The sequence below is a fragment of the Camelus ferus genome, chromosome 8 (assembly GCF_009834535.1).
Source record: "Camelus ferus isolate YT-003-E chromosome 8, BCGSAC_Cfer_1.0, whole genome shotgun sequence".
Lineage (NCBI taxonomy): Eukaryota > Metazoa > Chordata > Mammalia > Artiodactyla > Camelidae > Camelus > Camelus ferus.
The window spans coordinates 24,195,271-24,207,818 of record NC_045703.1 but is presented as its reverse complement, the minus strand read 5'-3'; positions in this window follow the sequence as shown (position 1 = coordinate 24,207,818).

Sequence of the window (12,548 nt, the reverse complement as noted above, 5' to 3'; positions counted from 1 at the left end):
TTTTCCTGTCCATATCTGCCCCCTCCCTCCCAGGGCAGCACCATGAATCAGTGGGTGGCATTTCTGCACTTTGTACTGCCTGAGTGTTCAATCCTCTCTAATTTCTGTTCTCAATTATTGCCGCAAGTCCTCACTGGCACTAATTGCAGGAAGATTCAAGTGCATAGACACAGTCATGACACCTTAGTGACCGATCCCACAGCTGATTTATGGTCAGATTGTCTCTCTAGGTTATAGGAGATTGGAGACCCTCTCTGAGAATCTGATCACATGCAGGGGCATCACCAACCTTGGAAGCAGTCAATTGTCTATCAAAGCAACTAGTACTTGAAAGAAACAGATTTCAAGGCTACAAAAACATTTCAGATTATATAACAGTGCCTGGCACATATTAGTACTTAAAATCATTTGTTGTACACATAATGCACATGAAGTTAGATGACACTGCAGAAATTAGAAAATTGATTTCATTCATTTTGCTACTGTGCTTTCTCCACAATGGAAGGTAAGATCCTTCCTTCCTTTCTTTGCATTGACTAACTTATTTATCTTTTAGTAAGGATTTATATTTAGGTGACTGATTCTAAAAGTTTAGTTACTAACATCAGTTCTTCTCTGTGTAAGCCACATCACAGCCAGTCACAAAGGTCAGACCATACCATGGGTTGTTCATAAAAGTATTCCTTCCAGAAATGAATAGATAACTGGTAAAAATTCCTGCTTGGCATTCACAGGCTTTCTTTCCACTAATTCTTACCATTTATCAAAATGCCAGCATGAAAGTTTACTTCTCCACTTATAAATAATGAAGGATTCCCCAACCACCAAGTCAAAATGAAGAAGACTGATTATCTTACATTTATTTCCTGAGTTTCTTTGTGAAGCAGCCCTTTCTACTTTGGGAGACTAGTCTCCCTTTTGAAATGGCTTATTTAATAATTTCATTGCAGGAAGTTACCTCAGTTATAATCTTGCCAGCCAGTGAAATGATGCTGAGAACTTTCATATTTATAGAGCATATTTAGATAAGGGAATTTCCTTGGCATCTGATATCTACACCCAAATGTTTCTTTGGAACTGTAACATTTTGATAATTCATTTTAAACTATGGTCAATAAACAGAAAGAGTATATTAATAAAAATATAGCATAATATCCTATAGAATGTGTAAAATTTTTCTACTTCAATAACACACACACAACAACAACAAAAATCCCAGAAGATGCTCTGTTTGGAATGTTAATTTCAAATGACATTCTTATGCATTACTTGCAGCTTCCTAATTGAGAACGTAGAAGTAATAAATGTTCTGAATGATGAATTATAGAAAAATGTTTAAATAATTGTCATAATAGCCATATGCTACTTCAAATGCAGAGGAACAGAAGACTGCAATATTTTACTGTAAAATCTGTTTAAATGAGTCTGACTGGAGAGCAGCTGTCCATGGTGCTGATAGCCAGGAACTGACAATTGTGGAGCTAAGTGGGCAATGACTTTACAATCAGAGTTCAAAATACCACCTGTTCTTATGTACATTTTTCAGAGGGATAAGGATTAGTAATAGACTCTAATCCAGGAGATCTTCATGCTACTTCCCTTCTAGCCGTTAAAACACACTAGCTCCAGTATTTCAAAATCAGGACATAGAGAATGAGTAGAATTGGTGAGGGCAAAAAGATGTACATCTTAGACATCAAAAGCCAGCTGAAGAGCTGTATCTCTACATTTTAATAGTCAATTATTTCACAATGAGTACCTGTGGTCGAAGACTTAAGAGTGTTAGTGTTATTTTACCATCCAGTAAATGTACAACCTTGGGAAATTCATCTAGCTCTCTAAATGTTTCTTTACCTGTAAAATGGGAGAATAATGAGTATCTCTCATGGTTTACTTTTATTGTCTCTCTCTACTTAGCAAAATGAAAGCTTTCTGAGGGAAGGATTTTGTCTGTTTTGTTCACTAATCTGTCCAAGCATCTAGACTGGTTTCTCAGAACACAGTAGGTGTTCAATAAATATTTGCTGAATAAATGAATCAGGAAGAAGAAATATCTTTAGTTTGGAGCTAAACATGTCCTTGGATATCTCTAGATGCTAAGGGAGACATATGGTAAAAAGGCAGCTTGATAAGAAAGAAATAGAAAAATAAAACTGAAAAAGATAAGAATTTAAGAGAAATGTTAAGATGGATAAAGCAAAATTGGGTAAAACTAACTGGTATCTGAGATGCCACAAAGGGGAGTATATTCTAGGAGGTACAGTTCTCCATCACAGACTACTAATTTTGAGAAGGGGCACCCATTAAAAAACTGTGACACCTACCACTTATATCTGCATTCCAGTAGGCACTTGGAATCATTTGGAATGTTTCAATGACTTTGTCAAGGAGTCATGCTTAGGCACCTGGAGTAAAGAGTTTTTGAGAAGTTGTGTTTCAGAGAACAAATACTAATCTAGCATTGAAGGTTCTATTTTAACTTGCTATCCAACAACCTTATCTTTTGGGATTTCTCAGTGTGACCCTGTTCTCTATTTTTCATACTATCCAGGACAGCCCTGGCTTATTCTTGCCTCTGTACTCTACTCATAATGGTTTTCCCTACCAAAAAGAATGGTATTTTTCTTTTCATTTAATCAAATGCTACACATTTTTGAGTTAGTCAGTCACAGCCACAAGAGATGACACAGGATAGGTTCAGGAAAAGAAAGTTTTTGTACTTACAGGTCCTAGAGGGACAGAGTCACTGCACACCACGAAGGAATGGGCTCAACCATGCAGGAAGGAAGCTGAGACAGAATGAGGGCCTGTGAGCAAGTGCCTTTCCTAGGGGTCAGGGTGGGTACACGAGCAAAAGACATGAGGGGGTTTTATTGGTGCATTTGAATGTCATAGGTCAGAGTCAGGGGAGGCAGGAAGGGGAACTGGTTGCAGGGGTCATCTAGGCAGGTGCTCAGAGCCTGTTTGTGAGGATGTCAAGGCAACAGGAAAATATGAAGTTTTAAAACTTACAAAAAACAGGTGAAGAAATCAAAGTTAAGAAATTTGGTCAGAACCAAATAGCTAATAGGTGATGACACCACAATTTGAGCTTAGGCAGACTGACTGCAAAGTCCTTAACTATTAGACTAACCCACCTCCCAAAAGCTGATACTAGAAGAATAACAGGAAAATTCCTGTGATTGCTGTGCTTTCCAGATAGACTATGTGGCTCCATCATATCCATTGTTCAGGCATCAAACCCACTTACATTAAGATGTATCTGAAAGAAACACCAATAAAAATGCCAAGAGAGGCCATGGACATGAAGATTAATGGCATTTACTGACTGGAAGAGAGGAGATTTCTCACTCTCTGGCAAAATCTTTCAGAGCAAAATTTACCATTGCATCAAAGAAAAGGCTAGGAGAAGATGAAGCCTAAAAAAATCGGTGGTAAGGGAAAACAAACAGGAGATTAAAAGGCAAGAAAGTAGAATTAGGAGAAAAGATGCTGAAGAGTAAAGGCAGTGACCAAAAACAGTGACAGTGAGGAAATGAGGTGAATGTGATGAAGAGAAGAGGCAAGAAACAGCAAATAAAACAGTGCAGTTCTTGAGGACTCCAGCTGTGTCAAGGTCTCTTAAGGGTATCACAGAACCAGGAGGGCTGAGTTCCTGTCAACAGGACAACAGCAAGAGTCCAGAAGGGCAGCCATAGTAGAATTCTGTGATAATTTTAGAAATGTTCAGTATTTGCACTACCCAATATGTGGCACTAGCCACAGATGGCCACGGAACACTTGAATTGTGGCCAGTGCAAATGAAGAAGTGAATTTTTAATTTTATTTAAGTTTAATTAATTTAAATGTAAATAATCACATGTGGCTGGTGATGGCTGTACTGGAGAGCAAAAGCCTAGGACTTTAAAGTGACCAAAGAGTTCTTAGGATTTCTCAGAAAAGTACATTTTATAATCTGCCCCCAACTCTTTCTAGAGATGTTGATGACCCAGAAAAATGCATGAATGTCCAAAGCTCAGATCCTGAGTGATCAAGAAAAGGTTACAATATATTCCATTTGCTAAGTGTTATGGGCTGAATTGTGCACCACCCCCCACCATTCATGTGTTGAAGCCCTAACCACCCCAGTATCTCCGAATGTGACTGTATTTGGGGACAGTATTTAAAGAGGTGATTAAGTTAAAATGAGATTGTTGGGTTGGGTCTTAATCTAAGCTGACGGGTGTCCTTATAAAAAGAGGAGACTAGGACACACAGAGAGACACCGGGGACGTGAAAGCACAGAGAAAAGGCCATGTGAAGACATAGAGGGAAGGTGGCCTTCTGCAAGTCAAAGAGAGAGGCCTCAGGAAAAACCAAGCCTGCTGACACAAGGACTTCTAGCCTCTAACACTGAGAAAATAAATTCTGTTGTTTAAGCCACCCAATTGGTGGTATTTTGTTATGGCAGCCATAGCAAACTATTACACCAAAGCAGTTAAAAACAAGTTTCATACATCTTTTAAAAATTCAATGTGATTTAAGTAAAAAGTTTCAGGACCTAAAGGTTTAACCTTTGGCCATTTATAAAATCATATTTCTTGACCAATCCCTGAAAACTGAGAACTCACAATCGAAACCAATGCATAAAGTTCAGAATCTTGTGGTGGAATGTTCAAAGGAGGAAACAAATTATAAACTACAATTATCCACTGCTAAGATGTATTTTATATGCTATTCAATTTAAATTGTAAAAGCCATATTAATGACAGTTAAATGGTAGTTCCCTATGCAGAATGACAGGCTTTAAAATGTGACTCCTCCATGCAAGATTGAAGGGAGATTTCTAGTTCCCCGGCTCTGGCTTGGTGCCATGAAGGTCAGCATTTTTAAATAAGGAATTTGCATTAGTGTCTGGATGTTACAGGCACTGCATAAGTTATCTGTTGCAATAGCCAAGCATTTCAAAGATCCCCGCTGGTAGATATGGTGAGTGTGGGGGAGGAGAGAGGGAGTCTCTCCCTCTCTCCCCATTTTTCTTGTCAACAAAATATGTTGTCAGGTTTTACCCCTTACTTTTTTCTTGAGATGAATGTTGTCTTTGTAAAAAAAATTTTTGTGTATGAAATGCTCCAATTCATCGCATGATGACTAGGCATGACCTGACCTGTAACAGTACTTTGAATCTTGCAGATATCAAGGTGTTATGACAAGACACACTGTTCTACAGAGATACGAGGAGGCTCCAGAGGCAGGCTGAAAGCCACATATTATAACAGAAATTTTCTAGAAATTGAAATTAATGCTCCATATCTGGCAACAATTGATAAATAGGCAAATCTTACTTAGTAAACTAAAAATATATAAATTTATTTACAGAGACTCAGAGATCTTCTCAGAACACTCTTTTCCCACTTCTGTCATGTTACTGATATCCATCTCCAATTATAGGGACTTTTCTCAGGAAAAAACCACATTTGGGATCAATGTTAAAACTGACTCTTCTCCAAGATGAAGTCATGAAGTTGGCAAAGTCAGTTTTTCCTGTGTCATTGTTCACAGTGTGGAATCAGTTCATTTGGGCAGTTCCCTGGTGCTTCGAACCTTTGGTTGCTCTTTCTTTCACTGAGATTTATCTATAAGATATCCTATTCCATCTATGCTCTGGATTTCAGTTAACAAACAACTCTTGCTAATATATGAAGGCGTTATGTTGGACTTTCAACTTTCTAAACATCATCTTTGTTATCACACTTTTCTGCTAACGATGTTGCAGATTAAGTAAGAGACATGAATGGGGGTGATCTGTCTCCACGGTAGATGGGGGAGGGAGCGATATTCCTTCCCAGATGGAGCTTCTGTTCCCTCTGAAATTTTACTTCTTATAAAGCTTTCTACTCTTCCTACTGTTGTTGGAGAATAGGTTCTTGCCTTGTACAGGAAAGAATTCAAGAGCAAGGTGTAGTAAAGTGCAAGTAAGTTTATTTAGAGAGCTACACACTCCATAGATAGTGTGGGAGTCGTCTCAGAAGGCAAGAGAGAGACCAACCACAAAGTGTGGAGTTTGTAGGTTTTGTGGGCTCAGTAATTTCACATGCAAATGAGTAGGAGAATTATTCCAACTACTCTGGGGAAGGGGCAGGGATTTCCAGGAATCGGGCCCGTACCCACTTTTTTACTTTTTATGGTCAGCCTGGGAACTGTCCTGGCCCTGTGGGTGTGCCATGACGCTCAAAGTCTACTGGAAGTAGAATCTTCTGCCATCTTGGATCTAACCAGTTTGTCCTGTCCTTAATGGCTGTGTCATTCCTTCAATGGTTGTGCCCTGCCCCCTTCCCTCCTGTCTCATTCTTTAAAAAAGGCATGATTAAATACCAGGTTGCAATGCACTCCTGTCCTTCAGAACCAGCAGAAGTATCTGAACCCATTCAAAACATCTATATCGATCAGGATAGGCTAAGGTAAGCGTTCATAATAAGCAAGCTCCAAATCCTAGTGACTTGTTATAATCAGGTTTATTTGTCTCTTCTGTCTATGTCCATCACAGATGTGCTAAGATCTATGCTCCAAATCTCCTCCTCCCAGGATCTAGGTTGAGAAAGCAGCCTGGTATCAAATGTTGTCAACCACCACGCTAGAGGGAAAAGAGACCCCTGGAAGGTCTCACACCAGCAATTCGGTGTTTAGCCCAGAAGTGACATATGTTACTTCTGCTCACAACTCACTGGCTGGAACTAATCACAGGGCTCACCCAGCCACAGGGGCCTCGGAAATGCCATTCCCATTTTCTTGTGTCTGAGAGAGAGAGAAGCGACATATTTGGCCAACAGCATGAATGACAACCACAGTACCTGAAAGGACTCCATTACTCTGAAAACTTATAAGGACAAAACATTAACTAAAATTAACTAGATTTGTATATGAAAGAACTATATTCATGTTACCAAATAGTTAAACTAGTCATGAACAAATGCATAGCAAATTATAAATAACTCTAACTAATAGCGGCCAGAAAAACATCTTTCTCCTAGGCCTGGTTCGGATAATCTTGTTTTGATGTCCTGCTTTGGTATTTCGGGCTACTCCTTGTCAAACTGTCAGCTTTTATCAGAGCTGATGTATTCATTACAAACTCTTCCCAGTTTTTACCTGCAAATGGAAAAACTTTAATTTTTTAATGCATAGAAAATTTCTGCCTTAATTATATAGATTTCACTAAGTGAATTTGTGTTGCTATGGTTATTTTCCTTTTTCCTTTAAACAATAAAAGTCTGTGAATCATAGGAAATGTGTGTGTGTGGGGGGGGTCCTCAAAATGAGTATGTTCTACAGTATGTCCCCCTTCTGCGAGTATCTTCTGCAGAAGTTATAAATACATAAGACTGAACCATATGAAATGGCCATTTTTGTAGGTCAAACAGTTGAATATTGTCAGTTTCATATGTTTCACCCTAATAAATACCCCCTTTGCTTTAGACTAGAAAAATCTTTTCAAGAATGACCATTGCTTTTAGAGTGTCTCCCATTTAGTTACAATCCCTGGTAGAGGGCAATAGTGTGGATTTTGAATTCAAATAGTCCTGTACTTTTGTCAAGATTCTCCTTTTCTTAGTTCTAGGGCCTTATGTAGACTCTCTGGCCTTTAGTTTCCTTGTGGCCATAAAAATAATACCAAACTGAAAAAAAATACCAGCCTCATAGGGATGCTGTGTGGACAGAATATATCTGTGTATGTAACACCCGTAGTACCGGGTGTTACATACACAGATATATGTCAAATGCCCCCATATGGTAGTTTTACATGTTATTTCTTCTCACTTGCAATTACTGCTGACTGCCACACACCACATTAAAAATCACCTGTCTATAACCAAATTCTGCCTAGTGAGAGTTTTCCTGATCAACTTTTCTATGTTGTCTGTGTGTGTATTGCAAGGATACTTGCTCCTACCAGAACGGTCCCCTCTGTTTAAGGAGAGTTGAGGCACAGACATGCCCTCCCAGGCGTCTTCACAGCTCCACACCACAACAAGTGCCTCTGAGTTCACCCCAGAGGAGGGAGGAGCCTAGAAGAGGGGCTAGTGAGGAATACAGGAACACTTGCATTTCTATGGTAACCGATGCTTCCCCCGGGAGAGACAGGGCAAAGGCAAGTAGATGAGCAATGTCTCATCAGAGCAAAGGGTAACCTAACTTTGCATGCTCATGTTTGCAGACTCTTCCTTTTGATCCCTCTTTTGGAGGTACTGAGTCAGGAATGAGCTAAAGGAATTCCTCAGCGCCTCTATTTCTCTTCCATAAGCAACAACTTGCGCAGAATGAGTCAGTTAAAGAGCAGATGAGCGAGCCGGTGTAGATTGCCAATCACCGGGAGTATCCAGTATCTGGATATCCCCACTCATCCCTTCCTCCCACCACCAAGTACATGTTTGGTAAGAGTTCAGTGTTCTTACAAATAAAGTTTATTCCTATATAGATTGGCATTCAACAGACTGAGAAGGAACACTAAGAAAATTTGAATTTAATATTAATAGTAAGAAAACATTAGGACAAGTTGATATGCTCTTCTTTAACAGCTAACTTGAGACAACACACAGAGGTGGTGGAATATCCATTCTAATTTCGTCCGTCCTAATGATGCTTGTTGAAAATGAAAACTCGTAGCCACATCGTGTGAGATAAATAGGATGTATCCTCAATGCCTATCTAAGACATTGTATTTCATATAGTTAGAAACTTATGGTACACAGAGGGGAAATTATTTTTAAATTCCCAAGTTTATTAAGAATATTTACAAATCCATATACCAATTTATTTTTCACTTACTTATATGTGCTATGGGAATAAGGTCTCAGTATTTAAAACACCTTCCTGAGATTGGAAAAGATGTGACCTATAATTTTACATGATGTCTAAATTATTTTTCTAACTCTGTTAAAAAACAGAGTTAATTAGAAGTCAGTAATCTTAAAGCCTCTATCATAAATATTTATCAGAATTTCTCAATACTTAAGCATAGAGTGTCATGAAAATTAACATACAATATTTTAAAGCTTATTAAGTCAGCATATTCAGTAGAAATTGATCAATGCCATAGAAGTTGATGATGAAGTTTGCTTTATGCATAAGAATCAGCTGTTTCTCTGCACAGTCAGAGTCCCTATGGTACCTCTCCACTACTGGGGCAGGGCTTCTTGGCTCTGCACTACCCACCAGGTTGGGGGCCATTCCCAGGGGTGTGTAAGCCCCTGTGTAATCAACACTCCCTTGTGTTGTGTAAAGCCTATCTTCCCACCAGGAAGGGGATAGAGTGGGTATAAATAATTGAATGCTAACCCCAGAAGCCAGTCCTGGGCTAGTAACCCTTTCAGCACAATGAGCTTTATCGTAAGACAAAGGCCACCACAAGCTACATCCTTTTCAGGATTCCTCCACTGAAGCATACTGATGGAGTCAGGTGGGTCACGTGATCTTCTCTCCCGCTTATTTAATAAGAGGCACTGTCTCTCTGCCAGTTTCCCTGTGGGAGTCCAATCAATATTAATTGAATAAATGAATGAACTGACATGACGTATGGGGTGGGTGATGCTGAAAGACTTGCCTTGCAATGGTCATATGGCCCTATTGGCACACATATAATAGGATTTCTGGAGGTTATTACTTTTCCTAGCTGGTGGCCAAGACAATGGCTTTGCAATTGACAGTGCTCTTCTATGAGAGAAAATGACAGTATGTTCTCTGCCAATGTTTGTTCTGTTTTGGCATTGAACAGAGCTACAAAGTTGGCTCATTCACATAGCATTTTGGGTAGAAAAGTTGAAAGAATGGCAGGCACACTGCTATTTAGTCATAAACTTTCAAGAACTAGCTGATCATCAGGACTACTAAACAGTCATCTTTTTAGTCACTTGCTTCTATTGCATCTTTCCAAAGCATTCAGTTCAATTTTCAAAAGCAACAAGTGTACTTATTTTTATATTCCTATTTTATTGTATCATATATTATTTGTTTAAATTATTTCATTACAATAATAAGTATAATTGGCATAAATAAATTTGGGGAATGAACATAACTAACTCTTGGTCAACAACAGAAACTCAACAGATGAGAACAGACGTGCACAAGCATATTAGAGAGTAGCTGAAAGCATTTCAGAGTGCTGAAGGCCTCAGTCAGTATGTTTTGAGGAGGGAAAAAAAGGGTCTATAAATCTAGCTGCTCAGTTAAATAGAGGTGGATTCAGGCAATTTCACCTGTACAGCTGTCCCAGTGCCCACAGAGGTTCACCCCTCTTGTATTCACTTTTATTCCTTTTTGACTCTTCAGTCACTTTGTACCTCTCTGCCTCCTTACCTACAGAGCCTGATATATAATAGTTGCTAAATAAATACATAATAGATGTTGGCAACCAACTAATCATAGGATGTCAATTATGATCCTTGGATACTTGATGCTTCTATTAATTTTCTTCCTCATTACTGCCCTACCTGAAGCTCTTTAGATTGTTTAGTGCAGCACTATATTAGGAATGTAATTAAAGTTCATCTGCAACATGAGTGCATTGCTTTGGTACTTCCAACTCTAGGTGACATAAAATTTTTAAGATTTGGTGGCATTAGAAGTTTTACTTCTCTCTGTTAAATAGGCCAAGTCTTCTATCTTTTCTTTCTGGCCTTAATTTTCTGTCCTTTCATCATGCTTCTAAAGGCAAACTACGATTTAAGTTATAAAGCCCAGAAATAACAACTGCATTTGAAGAATGCCTGACTAATTCTGAGAATAACTAAAATGACCTCTTCATGCTTATTGACAAGATTGCTCACATATCTCAGTCAGTATTACACTTGTTTTTTCTGTGTTGCTTCAACTGCCACGTTAAACAAACCTAAGGGGTGATACATTCAATATACAACTTTATTTCTTAAATGTACTAGGTGGGGCTAATTTTAGCTTGCCTGAGGGTGGAAACTTGGTCAGGAACCTTGGCTTTGTACTCATTCTTAAGTAATGGACAGCCCTAAAGTCACTTGAAGTCCCCAAACAATATTACATCAAAAATTACAGCTTCCAGCGTGAGATATTATTCAAATCACTAACCGAAACTTAACATTAAACCTGAAATCTTCCCCCCTTCTTTAACTTGGAGCTGCTTGAGGCTGGAAGCTTGCAGTAGGAGGAGGTGCAGGGTGGAGTTTTCTCCATTTTTCCACACTGGGCTTCTCCTTCCCTTGCCCCCACTTACTAGCCAAATCCTGATCCTCTAAAGGGAGAAATGGGGAGAAGGATGAGCGGTAGGAGAAGAAAAAGAGTCTTATTCACATTGGTACTGTTGTAAGCTATCTTCATGTTCTCTGAGTTGGGCTGATGAGAAAAGCCATCTCTTTGTGCCAAGAATGCTTTCATGGTCTCTTCAGAGGTTCCCTGATCAAACTCTCCAATGGCATTTTTCATCACCTGGTGGTTGCATCTCTATTCTAGGCTGTCACTTGCAACTCCTCTTAAAGCCCCTGAGATTCTGAATTCATCTCCAGCTTCTTGATACTAGGAATCCTCACCCCTGATGTCCTTTAGGACAGGATGTTCAATGACCCCCAGAAATTCTGTCTCCCACATGACTCATGTCTGATCCACAGGAAATCCTCATGTCTCTGTTGGCCCAGAAAACTCTGGAAGTTCAGGCTGCCTCCAGTATAGCCACCTCTAAACCTGTTGACACAAGGATGCTTTAACTTTCTCAGGAATCAGTCTTTGTGTCTCCCAATTCCAAACACATTTCAAAGTTCTCCAAGTTATTCCATAAAAGCCTTTCCCACAAACTTGAGATGATGAGGCTAGAACCCACTCCCTCTCTTAGAGAACAGAGTGGCAACAACTCTCGAAGAAATATCATCACCAAATTTTTCCCCTTTTCATGCACTTTCTCCATTTATGTCTCTTAGTTGGTGGGGAGGTTCTACAAGTCCTAGACGTAGTTCTTCATCATTTTCTTTGTAAAGTCTGCAGATGAGGGTTTGTCTCACACTCACTCTGGCTTTCTATTGGCAATTCAGTCAAAACTGAGGCAGAAGGAGTCTCATCCTAAAACATCATGTTAAATAGTCAGTGTTATACGATGCTTCTGGTTCAGATGAAAGCTAATTAATACCTATAAACAAAGGAAGAAGTGAAGGCCAAAAGAGTGCAAGAGAAATATATGACAAGTCAAAGGACATCCAGAATTTAAACAGTCTTCTAATAGTCAACTTGATTTGATTCATACAATGTTCCTAACATAAAAATCCTGCCAATCTTTGAATAATTCTTGAAACTGGCATAAAGGAAGTGTTAGTTATTGTCACAAGGGAAAACTGTAGTTCCAAAGAGAGCAACACTAAAGGTTAGTGATGACCCTTGGTCAGAGATTCTTATGCCCTCAAAGCCTGGAATTACCTTTTGGGCAGATACACTCTTCTTAGCTTGACTCCTCATCCAGAACCCTGGGAATATCTCTTCACCAGAAGCCCATGTCGACACATCTATTCTCTCCTTCCCTTCTGAAATTATACACATAAACTTACCCGTAAGTATGT